This window comes from Peromyscus eremicus, chromosome 19 (genome assembly GCF_949786415.1).
Source record: "Peromyscus eremicus chromosome 19, PerEre_H2_v1, whole genome shotgun sequence".
NCBI lineage: Eukaryota > Metazoa > Chordata > Mammalia > Rodentia > Cricetidae > Peromyscus > Peromyscus eremicus.
Window position 1 is genome coordinate 8,139,282 of NC_081435.1, and position 12,531 is coordinate 8,151,812.

Here is a 12,531-nt window from a genome sequence, read left to right on the forward strand (position 1 = left end):
TCTGCAGTCCCGGCTGCACCCTCAATCCCCTATGCAGTGGGCTCCAGCTCCCAGGCACAGGTGCATCCTCCCCTGGGCAGAGGGACCTGTGCTGATATGGAGTCTTTATCTGGTTCATGGAGACCACAATCATGGAGGTCAAGGCAATGGTAATGAACCTGAATTTGTTTTGCCTGAAGTTCGGCCAGCTGACCACGCACAAATTGAGTTAGTCAAGACAAGGCCCAAGGGCCGAATGTCAAGACAAGAATGAGGCCAACCAGAAGGAACGACAGGAGGGTGGTTAGCCAGGGAGATGCAGAGAACCAATTTTGGAACCAGCCTAGCTCTTGATCTCTTTCTTTTTTGCGCTTCTCTAAGCCTTCCCGGACCTTGGCCATGCTATCCCTTGCTACTCCTGTGTGATCAGTATAAAAGCAGCACTCTTCCTTAAGAGCAGCACAGAGACCTCCTTGCTGTAAAAAGAGAAGGTCGAGCCCTCGGCAGTTTTGGAGGGCCACCTCTGTGAGGGAGGTGAGGGAGGATTCAAGGGCGGAAATGCCTCACTCAAGCTGCTCTATATCTTCATCTATGGAAATTCTAAGCTCTGAATAATGTTGATTAGATAAAACCAGGGAAGCTATGCCCATACTGGCCCCTGCAGCCCCAACCCCCAGGAAGACAGCCAGAGTGACTGCAGTCACGGGTTCCCTTTTTGAGCGATGGGGGGTGTGTGTGTGAGGGCAGCCGTCTATGCTAGAGTCATCTCTTCCCATCTTCCTGAGAATTGATCTGGGGAATAATAGGTTAGCCTAGGGATAAGTTGAACCAATATACAGAATAAGGGGGCAGAGGGATTATTTAAATGAAGAGAAATGCATGGTGTTAGGCCATCAGTACAGGCCCACCAAGTATCATTGGCAGGGAGAAGATATCCAGACTTAAGGGAGGTATTTAGGTTATCTGTGATATTACAAAGGGGTTGATAAATGGGGGGAATGGTAGCGCCTTGGGTGACAAGGCAGCGGCCCGAGCCCATAACTTGGGAGAGTGTAAGGCGAGATGTGGGTGGCTGTTACCAGTGACAGTCGTGCGGGTCAGTGGTTAGGGAGAAATCTAAATCAACAGCCACTTCTTCATAAAATGGGGGGGGGGCAGAATGATAGCAAAGCCAGCAGGAGTCAACCAAATCAGGCTTGGAGGTATTAAGTGGTAATTATATCTTTGGAAGTTGGTGGGGGAGGTGGGAACATGGGAGAAAAACCCGTGGATGTCTGAGATATATTGGTTGTATGTAAATCATTGTTGCCAAGAAGAGAGTTGAGACCAATGGCAACAGGGTTAGGGGAATTGACAGGCTGCTTTAAAAGCTTAACAATAAAGGTGATGCCTGTATCTCTTCCCTCCTGAAATAGGTGAAGGCCCCAAGTGAGGCCCGCCTCCCAGGCCCAATGAGCCTTTCCAGCCTCGATGAAGGTAACTTTTTGGGGGTGGCACCAGGAGGAACAATCAGGGGTGCCATGATAAGTATTAATATGCCCAATGGAATAATTACTGGTAACAGTAATGAAATCCCAAGAAGAAGAGGGGTACCAATAGGCATTGCCCATAGTTTCACATCCCCAGGACTTGCAAAAAAAATCTCCAGTTCCCCCACATTTGTGGAGAAGATTGTGAGGTCAATGATGACCAGGGCAGACATAAAAAACAGAGGGTGGCAAGTTTTTTTCTCTGGGCCTGATTTGCATGGGCGGGGGGAGTTGGTTTCAAGGCCTGGGGTCGTGATAAGAATCAAAAAGCTCGGGAGCCCTTCTGGTAGGGGGTTGATCATCAACATGCCAATTGGGGGATGTTAAAGCAGCCATTTTACAAAGGTCGGGATAAAGGTCAGGCCACCAGGGGCCATGGGTGACTAGGGAAGTTTGCCAGATAACATCTTGTTGCCCGGTCAGCACCTGCCAGGTATGGTTTAAGGGCTGGTGGTGATTGGTGTTTTGGGGTAGGCTAGAGAGGCTGAGGCTCGGAAGGAGGAGTATGAGACCCCAGACAGCCAGCTGACTCACAATGGGCAGCTTCGTGGGTAGTCTCCATCTCTTTGGGGTCTCGGTCTTTGATGGTAGCTTTAGCATCTGGAAAAGAAGAAGGAGGGTCCTCAGAGGGGCTAGTCAACCCCCTGGGTATGTTAGGTAAATTTACAGATCAGACCAGGCACTCAGGGAGCCAGCTTGGGGCGTCATGTGCCTGGTCAAGGATGCAAGCAGAGCCATGGCCCCAGATGAGTACAGGATCTGGACCATTCCAAATACCTCTAAGGGGGTCTCGCCACATGGCCAAAGGGTGACTGGCATCTGCTGAGGGGTGCCAATGGTGGTCAGCCGCTGATTGACCTTCACCATCCAGGGTGAGGAAGTTAAGAACAAAGAGGGCATGGCTCAGGCAGTCTCGGGGGGAGGTGAAGGAAAGCTCCGACATCTTTAATCAAGAGAGCCATGTTTTTAAGGTCTGGTGGGCCCATTCTACAATGCCCTGACCTGGAAGGTTGTAAAAGATACCAGTAGTGTGAGTGATTTCAAATTGTTGGAGGAACCGTTTAAGTCCTCCACTGGTGTATGCTGGGCCATTGTCTGTTTTTATGTGTTTTGGGATACCCAAGGTAGAGAAGCAGACCAGGAGGTGAGTGATAACGTCCTTGACGGCCTCACCAGTATGAGGGAAGGCAAAAAAAAATCCACTGAACATGTCAACAGAAACATGAAGATATTTTTGTCTGCCGAAGTCAGGAACATGTGTGACATCCATTTGCTAAATCATATTAGGCAGGAGTCCACGGGGGTTAACTCCAACATGGGGGATGGGATGGGAGACTATACAAGAAGGGCATTGTTTAACTATCTCTCTAGCTTGCTGTTTTGTGATTTTGAACTTTAACCGAAGAGTTTTGGCATTAAGATGGTGGAGGCGGTGGGCGCGAGAAGCCGACAGGATGGGCTTTTGTAGGACTGGAAAAACCTGGCGAGTGGCTGTATCAGCCAGAGTGTTTCCCTCTGTGAGGGGGCCAGGAAGCTCCCCATGAGCACGAATGTGGCCAATGAAAACAGGATGGGAGCATTCTCTAAGTTTTTGTTGAATTTGAGTGAAAAGGGGAGTGGCATTGGAGGTGGGCTTAATGAAGGGGGCTGTATCAAGAAGGGGAATTGAATGAACGATGTATGCACTATCAGTGTAAATGTTAAGGGGGGGAATCGTGGAAATCCTGAAGAACCTGCAGAACAGCAAAGAGTTCAACCAGCTGAGTTGAACGAAAGGGCAAAGGAAAAGGAAATGAGTGACCTTGAAAAGCATAAGCTGCAGTGCCATTGGCTGACCCATTGGTAAAAACGGTCGGGGCCTCAGACAAGGGGCTGGGGGAAATGACTTTTGGGAAGATAAAGGGATGAGTGCATGCAAAATGAAGGACTGGGTCATTGGGGAGGTGATTGTCAAGAAGGCCCAGGAACCCCAAGAAGGCAACACCCCAACAATCCAGTGTCTGGAACAAAAATTGAGTTTGTTCACGAGTGTAGGGGGTTAGGATGGAATCAGGGTCCTTACCAAAGATCTGGCCTGAGGTCTGGTGACCTTGCATGATTAGGGAAGAAACAAGTTGGGGATAGGTGGGAATGACCTTAGTATGACTGGCAGGCATATGAATAAGAGGGAATAAGAGGGAATGACCCTTAAGTTTATCCTGGGCCCTTAATATGGAAAGAGAACTCTGCCAAAGGACCCCGGTGGGCACATGGGGAGTAGATAAGACAACAAAAACCAGCGGGAGGGAATAATTAATCTGAAAAGAGCCTTGGGAGGAAATGGCCCTGGTGATTAGTGACAGGGCCTTATGGGCAGCCGGGGTCAATTGACGGGGGGAGGTGGGTTCCCTGGGGCCCCGAAGAATGTCATAGAGGGGTAGAAGATCAGCGGTAGGGAGTTTTAAGTATGGTCAAAGCCATTGAATATCCCCAAGAAGTTTTTTAAAATCATTAAGGGTGGTAAGGTTATCTGTGCGCAGCTGGATGTGCGGGACCAAGACTCGATTGGAATGCAATTCAAGGCCCAGATAACTAAAGGGCATGGAGTGCTGGATCTTATCGGGGCGAGCTGTAGGCCAGCAACACAAAGGGCCTGTGACAGATCTTGGAAGGTTGCTTCTAGGATGGAGGATCTAGGGGCAGCCAAAAGAAGGTCATCCATGTAATGTAAGATATAAGTAGAGGACCATTTTTGGCGTTTGGGATCGACCGCCTGAGACATGAACTTTTGGCAGAGAGTCGGGCTATTTGCCATTCCCTGGGGTAAGATGCGCCAATGAAAGCAGAGCATGGGGCCCTGAAAATTAACCTGAGGGAGGCTAAAGGCAAAATAAGCTCGATCATCGGGGGTTGGCATTGGGAGCATTGGCAGTGAACCTGCAGGGGCCTCAACGACTGGGGCACAAAAGCGGGCAATGGGAGGGGGAGGTCCTTTGGATCCTGAGGATATCATTAACAAGGTTCCAATAGGAAAAGGATACAACAGGGATTTTGTCTGGGCCAAAGACATGGTAGTAGTCAGTAAGGCAGTCGCTCATCCTTCTCCAGCATTTTTCATCAATCATCCCTTCTTGGGGAAACCAGGGACAACAGTCCTCTAAGTGACTAAAGAATTTGTTGAGATCTTTTTTACGAATCCTTATCCCTTGTGTCTTGAGGGCCTCTTTAATGCCCTTAATGAAAAGATCATGGGAAGAACTTCCCTGTCCCATGGTTAAGTCTGAAGTTTAGACTAACCTCGTCCTTCTCACTCTCCTCCGATGGTCAAGAAAAGGTATCAAGTCGGGTGGTCTCAAAGGACAATCAGCAAAAATATCTCGAAGTCTGGACTTTCCTGGAGAAGGATGTTCAGCTCTCAATGAGGCAAGGGTAGAGCCACCATGTTGGGCACCAGTTGCCCCAGCCAGCGGGGTCTCAACAAGGGTGACCCACCTTCAGGAGAGAATGAAAGGGATGGGAGGCATGAAGGAAGACAGCAAGATAGGGTTCGGATCAAGCTGCAAATTTTATTCTCAGCAAGGCTTATATTGCATAGAAGGGGGAGGGGGCAGGAAGGAGGAAAGGGGTGCAGGACGTGCAGGATGTGTGGGTCGTGAAGCTGCAGGATGTTGTGCCAGGTGATAAGATCACTGGTCAGGGCCCATTATTCTGCTGCTATGCTACCCGACCTACCTGACCGAGGAATGTTCTTTATCTTTGGGGGCATCTGGTTTAGGGCCTGTGGTTTGTTCTCTGGCCTAGCTAGTACTTTTCCATGGTTCATGTTTGGTCCCTCACAACAGTCCACATGCAAGTCTTCTGATTTAATTTCACAAGGAGACATCGCCTAGGTCAGGTGGAAGTTAAGTAATAGCTTTACACAATTTAGCTCAGACCCTCCTTTCTTACATCCTTACTAACTTTATAGACCTTTAACTCCTTACCTAACCACTTCTAGGAATATTTAGAAAACTTTCTGTGCTGACAGCTATGCTCAGCCAGAACCCCAGTTCAAGCCTCCCTGTAATTATCATCATTGGCAGCATCCGGCCAGGTCCATCCCCAGATGGAGGAAAGTACCTTATCAGAGATACCTCTGTACTCTCTAAGAACAGACTTAAGCATCCAGGCTACCCATCTGAGAAGGCCTGGCGGATGTGCCAATTAAGCTTTACTTCCTCCTTTCCCAAACCTTACCTCTAGTTCCAGATCTCCCTTTAACTATCACCAGAGGCACCTAGCTGTACACAAATTACCTAGTGACCAAGCACACTTTCCCACACCCTGCAGAAAAATGGCAGATAGCTTAGACAGATAGGAGCCACAGGAAAAAAGAAGACAGTTTTATTTTCTCCCATTGACCTAGCAACTTATAGATTCTTAACATTTTCAACTAATCACGTTTAAGACTATAGTTGAGCACATAAGATTCCCTCTCCTTAGATATTACCGGAATTTAGCCTTTAGTTACTTCATTTTCCCATTGGTCACTTCCTTTTGGGGTTGTAAATGATAATTAATGGTTATTGCCTCTCAGTGTGATTTTTATCACCCCTCCATTTGACCCTGGAAGCCTGGCTTTATATACCAGGACTTCCAGGGCACCAGGGTTGGAGAAGAGAAAAGAAAATGGAAGAACTAGACAGGTAAGAACTTGAGAGGAACAAACTGAGATGGGGAAGAACTAGATTGAAGGGCTAGAAGAGAGTTCTAGAGGAATGAGATGGAAGATGAGGAAGAGCCAGATGGGGAAGTACTAGCTGGGTAAGAACAAGCTAAAAAGGATCTAGATGAGAAAATTAAGATAGAACTTCGATAAGTATAGAGAGAAATTAGGCAAGAAAAGAGCTAGGCACGAGAACAGAACTGAAGCTGTGTATAAAGGATGTTATGCCAGAGGAATTAAAGCAATTGGACTGTAGAGCTTGGTGTGCTGAGATTCTATTTCTCGAAAACAGTCCTTGCCGTTAGTGGTTCTCTCTCCTGAGCCCTGGGATGTATAATATTAAGTCTGGTCCCACTAATATTATACAAGACATATGTATTCTCTTTTCCCTAATTGTTCAGATTACTTAAATTCAGACAGTTTTAGAACATGAAACAGAATCAATAACATCTGCATGATTTCATCTACCAACCAAGAAATGAGATTTCTTTTCATTTTTCTTTGGCATTGGGAATTGAACCTAGGTCCTCATTTATGTCTTTAGACATGTTAGGCAGGCACTGCACCTTGGACCTACAGCCTATAAACAGTAATATTTATTAAAAGCACATTAAAATACACCGAAAAATCAAACTATGTAAAAATACTTCTCAAATAACTTTACCTCAAAAATGTAAAAAACAAAAACCAAAAATAAATGGCTGTCTCATTTTCAAACCTTTGACTTTTAGGTATTTGTGGGCAGAATATTTATCTAATGATAGAAGTATGCTTACAGAATCAATGGAATTCTGCAGATAATGATCTGAGCATGGGAATAGATACCTGTTATCTCAGCAGTAGGTAGAGGGGGCAGAAAGATCAAGTGTTCAAGGGGATTTACAGCTGCATAGAAAGTTTGTAGCCAGCCTGTGATGCATGGCTGCATATCAAAATGCAATGCAAAATAAAATAAATCAAATCAAATCACACACACACACACACACACACACACACACACACACACACACTAACCAACTCAAAATTTGAATGTCTAATGTTGGTATTAGGTAATGCCTTTTTTTTTTTTTCTGGTAGGAAACACTGAGTTCACATAAAGGAAGATATTCTATAAGATGCCCTTATTAATAATGGGAGCATCAACTCAAGAGAGTTTAGCTCCAAAAATGAAAGGGATGCCTGACTGAGACATGAGCAGAATATCACAAATCAATCATTCTGAGGGATTAGTATTCTTCTGCATTTCAGATAAAGAGGTACAAGACTTGAAAAGTTTTAGAAACTCCAGGCCAACTGTACTAAAACCTTGACCTCATGTGTACTAAGTTCAGAGAACAACTTGCAACTTTTTCCACTATGTGATCTGGGGTACTGATCTCATGTTTGGCAGCATGCACCTTACCCCACTGAGACCTCTTGACAACCTTTGTATTCTGTTGCTATTTCTTATTGAATGCAAGCTGGCTTTAATTTTTTTCTTTTTCTTTATTATATGTTAGCATTTCAGCATCTGTACTGGCCTGCCCTTAGGGTCCTGACAGGATGTACCCCAGCTGTAGCCACTAAGAGCATCCCCTGTGCATATTCACTACTGTTTCCTTTTGAAAGGCGGGCCTTGTTCACCTCAAGTCTCTCTCTCTCCTTTCTCTTTTCCTTCCTCTTCCCTGGGGACTGGTCCTTGCCCCTTCTCTGCCCCTTCTCTCTCCCCTTCTCCTCAATAAACCTCCTATGTAGGCAGTATTGTATGGTGTGACTCCTTCCCAATGTTTTTTAAAATACAACAGCATATTTTCAGTATTGCTATCCATTCTAGATTTTGTGCTGTTTCATATTATTTTTTAAAATTTATTTATTTATTTGTTTGTTTGTTTGTTTAGAGAAAGGGTCTCACTATGTAGACCAAGCTAGTATAGAACAAAGAAATTTTCCTGCTTCTGCCTCTCAAATGCTGGGCTTAAAGTTGTTAGCCACCTCCCAGCTTGCTTTAAGTCTTTGAACCACAAGTAACTAACAGATGTTTATGGGCTTCCTCACCTCCTTAGAGTCTATTCTAGTGGTCATACTGACAGTAGATGCTAGGCAGAGAGAAGGGGACTAGGAAGGGCAATTTGCAGACAGCTGCTTCCCAGGCACCATTTGGAACATAATGCTTCCATATGTCATCTCCTTCTCGACAAATGTCATGTTACCTTCATTGTCTGTAAGATCCATTCTTGTGTAGACTTTGTATGCCTCTGATGTTGATGTCTGGATACCCCTTTAAGACACATAAATACTAATTTGATGATTTGCTCTGACACAGGTACCATAGCTAACATTTAGTAACTGACTTTAGAAATGGCTTGCTCGGTGGCTGATAGCGTTTCAGGTTTCCCTTTCCTATCCAAGGCTGGAGATTTAAAGAACAGCTTGAGGCCAGATGGCAAGATGAAACATTATATAACCAAAGACAAGATGAGATGGGAGGAGTAGCTATTACCTTAGAGAGAAATATACTTACATAATCCAAAATCTTTTCCCTTAAGGGACCCAGGTCAGTTACTTACAGACCATCACTGCTAGGCTGCTCCTAACTCGGAAAGCAAAGTGTTTCCTCTTAACCTTCTCCTCATTTCTCTCTTCAGACCGGAACTAAAACCATAGTCCTGCATCTCTGGCCCTTCCTTCTCACTGTTGTTCTTGCTCTACCCACTGTGCTGGTACAGCGACTTGCAAACTTTCTTGGCATTTGTCACTAAAAGCATGATTTAACTTTTTCTGCTTCCATATCCTGTGGGCAATGGCTGAGAGCTTGGCTTGCCTAATCTTCTTCTCTCTAGCTCTCTTTTGTTCAAACTCCAATAAGATTGTCCTTGAATTTCCTCCAGAGTCCATTTTTAAATTATTTTATCTATAAGACTAAGACCGTGCGAAAGGGCTCTGTGTATTCTGGGGAAATATTAAGAGAGTATCGACAGACTGTCACTAGAAACACACTGCAGCAGAATGAGAGTTATGATAGGGAGCCAGCAGTCTGAATTCTCATCACAGAACAAAACAGGAAGACAGGAAATTGTTAGGACATGAGTAAGAAGATGAGCACCTCATGCCAGAATCCCATTAAATCTACCAGCAGAGAAGCAAGAATTTAAGCAAAATTAAAAATTTCCCAGGCTCTTTATCAACTTTTGGGAATTTCATGCAATTGATGAGGGAAGGATACATATTAAACCTTTGTGCAACATTAATGGATTCTGATTTTATTATTATAACTCTGTCCATGGCATTTGTAGAGACACCCTATAATCTCACTAATCAAAAGAGGGAGAAAAGAGACTTAAAAAAGAATGGTTTCTTAGCAACCCTATGAACTATAACTTGACAGCCACAAAAATTCTATATATGTCTAATGCTAAGACAAATAACTGCCACTCAACCTTGAGGAGCCTGTACCTACTACACTTAGGTGTGTCTTGCTATCTACAGTTCTCTCAGAAAAGTATGCATCCTTGTTCTTCATTCTCTTCTTTCCCATAAACACCTCTCTTCTATGTCTATGTTAACTATCTTCTCTAAAGTTCTCCAGCTCTGCCTCAGGACTGAAGGTGCTAGTACAAATTTTTCTGAGTGCTAACTGTGCATGGATCATCTTCATCAACTTCTCACCATGCAAGGTTTGAGGAACCTAGTAGAAATATGGGTAGAAAGAATTTGTAAGAGGGAATCTGCTGAATAGGGAGAGCTGTGCAATGCTGACTATGGACAGGTCATGGCTGTTTCCAGCATCAACTCACAACAGCTGTAGCTACTTGCATCTGACCTGCCCAAGATCAAGATAGTCAAAATTCCATCATGGATGGGAGAGGAGCTCCTGTGGTCTCATCCCTACACTTACTAGAGTTGTTGTTGGCATTTGAACATTGCTAAGGAACTGAGAGTCACTTTCCTATGGTGGTTTGGCTACACCGAGGCTGCTTCAGCCCCATGCATATATTAAAGGCACGGATTGTATGCTGGGAGTTATTGATAACAAGAAATGAATATAGGGAACATGAAGCTGTGAAACAGATGGATTAGGGTCACTGTGGGGGCGCTACAGGGAAGTAGTAGTGGATGGGTATGATCACTATACGTATAAATGCCTGCAACTTTCTCTATTTTTCTTTTGGTTTTTCGAGACAGGGTTTCTCTGTGTAGTTTTTTGGTGCCTGTCCTGGATCTCACTCTGTAGACCAGGCTGGCCTCAAACTCACAGAGATCTGCCTGGCTCTGCCTCCCGAGTGCTGGGATTAAAGGCGTGCGCCACCATCACCTGGCTGGAACTCTCAAATAATAAAAATAAAATATTAAGGAAATAAACCCTCTAACTCTGCTTTGTCTTACTGGCTAGTCTTGAAATTTACAAAGCCTAGTTTACTCTGAGTTGAGGTCCCTAAAACATAAAGGAATTCTTTAGGCTACACAAGGCAACAGCATCCCTGTTCCATCACCACTGAGAATCCTACTTTTGAAAGTAATGGTGTAAGTTCAGGCGAGCCCTGGGAACCTACAAATGTGTTGAGTTATTTGGTCAATGTAAACCATCTATAAAGATTTAATGTTATCAGATATAAGATATTGAGATTAAGTTGCATTGCCTGTCAATGGCATTGGTTAATGAGTGAAGACAGAGCCACTGAGAGGGCTCAGCAGGTAAAGGTTCCTACCACCAAGCCTGACAGCTGACTTTCATCCCCAGGATCATTGTGGTAGAAGGAAAGAGCTGATCCCTACAATGTGACCTTTGATCTCCACATGTATGTCATGGCACTCATGAAACCCTACCCTATTACACACAAAATTAAAACAATAAAATGCAACTTTTTTTTTAAGTTAACACATCAAAACACAGCCATTTTTCCATGTCCTACCTGTCAGAAGATATAATAGTCTTATGTAAAATATATTAAAAAAATCAAAGGTCAAATTAACATTGAAAATATATATGATAGCTTAATATTAACAGAAATTTTAATATTTATTAAGACATTTGAAGAAAAAGTTTTAGTTTCTAGAATGCATTAATTTCTGAAGCAGTATCAAGCAAAGATAATGCCTCCTATATATGGAAGTCATCATGATGGAAGCCTCTTTTTCCACTGAGAAAAGCTTCACTGTTTTGCTGTCTAGCAAGGATACCAAGAACTAGAGCCAAAATCTGTCCCCTGGATTGGAATTACCAGTTATGGAAGGAAGAAAAACTGCTTGTTAATGAAAGTTCTAGAAAGAATCTACAAGTACAAAAGCTGATGATGGTTGGAACTTCAACAATATGGTCAGGCTGGAATGCTCAAAGGACAGAGCTTAATTATCTTGGACTGCCATTAGCTTCCTTTATGGCCTTTATCGCCATCTCTGAAGGTAACCTAAAATAACATGAGTCTTGGATCCATCTTTTGGAAAGACAACTAGCTTCCCCAAATACAAAGGCTAAGAATGTCATCAAATACCATCTGAGATCTGTAACAAAGCTCTTCCTACTTTGCCTTAGTAAATCTGCATGATAGTTCCACAGATATATTTTAAAAAGCATTTTGATTTATGACTTTCTTTGTTTTATTACTATAAAGATTTCATGAAACTACTACCATGTTGGAGAATAAAATTTATGGTAAGTTGAATTTGTGTTCCCAGGGTGTGGCACTCAACTTTGACTCCAGAATAAAAGACTTCTAATCACCTTGAGTTGAGAGCTATGTTTCTTGTATCAACAAAGAAAATGGTGGGTGTAATAGTACTTTTTCTGTTTCTGTACTAAAAACCCTGACAGAAGCAACATGGGGGCATGTAAAGGTTTATTTGGGTTCACAGTTTAAGAGTATAGTACATATAGGCAGGGGAGTCTTGAACAGGAAGCAGAGGCAGTTATTGCTATACATCCCCAATCAGGAAACCAGAAGCAATAAACACTGTGCTCAGTTCATTTTATTTTGATTCAGTCTGAAATCCTAGTCCATAGAAAGATTCCACTCACAGAGCTAGTGAATGTTTCTATTTCGATTAACCCAGTCCAGAAATTTGTGTCCACATGAGTCTGCATCCTGTTATCTTGGCATAACCACCACTGTGTGTCTCTTTAGAAGTTGAGTATTTTCTGTGTGTGGATTATGTCAGTGCATGGGTTTTTTTGTTCTTGTGATACTGTTGGTAATGACCTGCCTTTTCCAGATCTTGTCTATTTTTACACAGCTTGTTTAGAGACCTAAAATCTCTTAGGGAAAGCCCAAGCCTTCTCCTGCAAGGCAGCATAAGGATTAGTTTTGCTTTCTCATAGCAGCCTTTCTGGTGATAAACGATTTTTCTTTCTACCCTCTTCTGCAG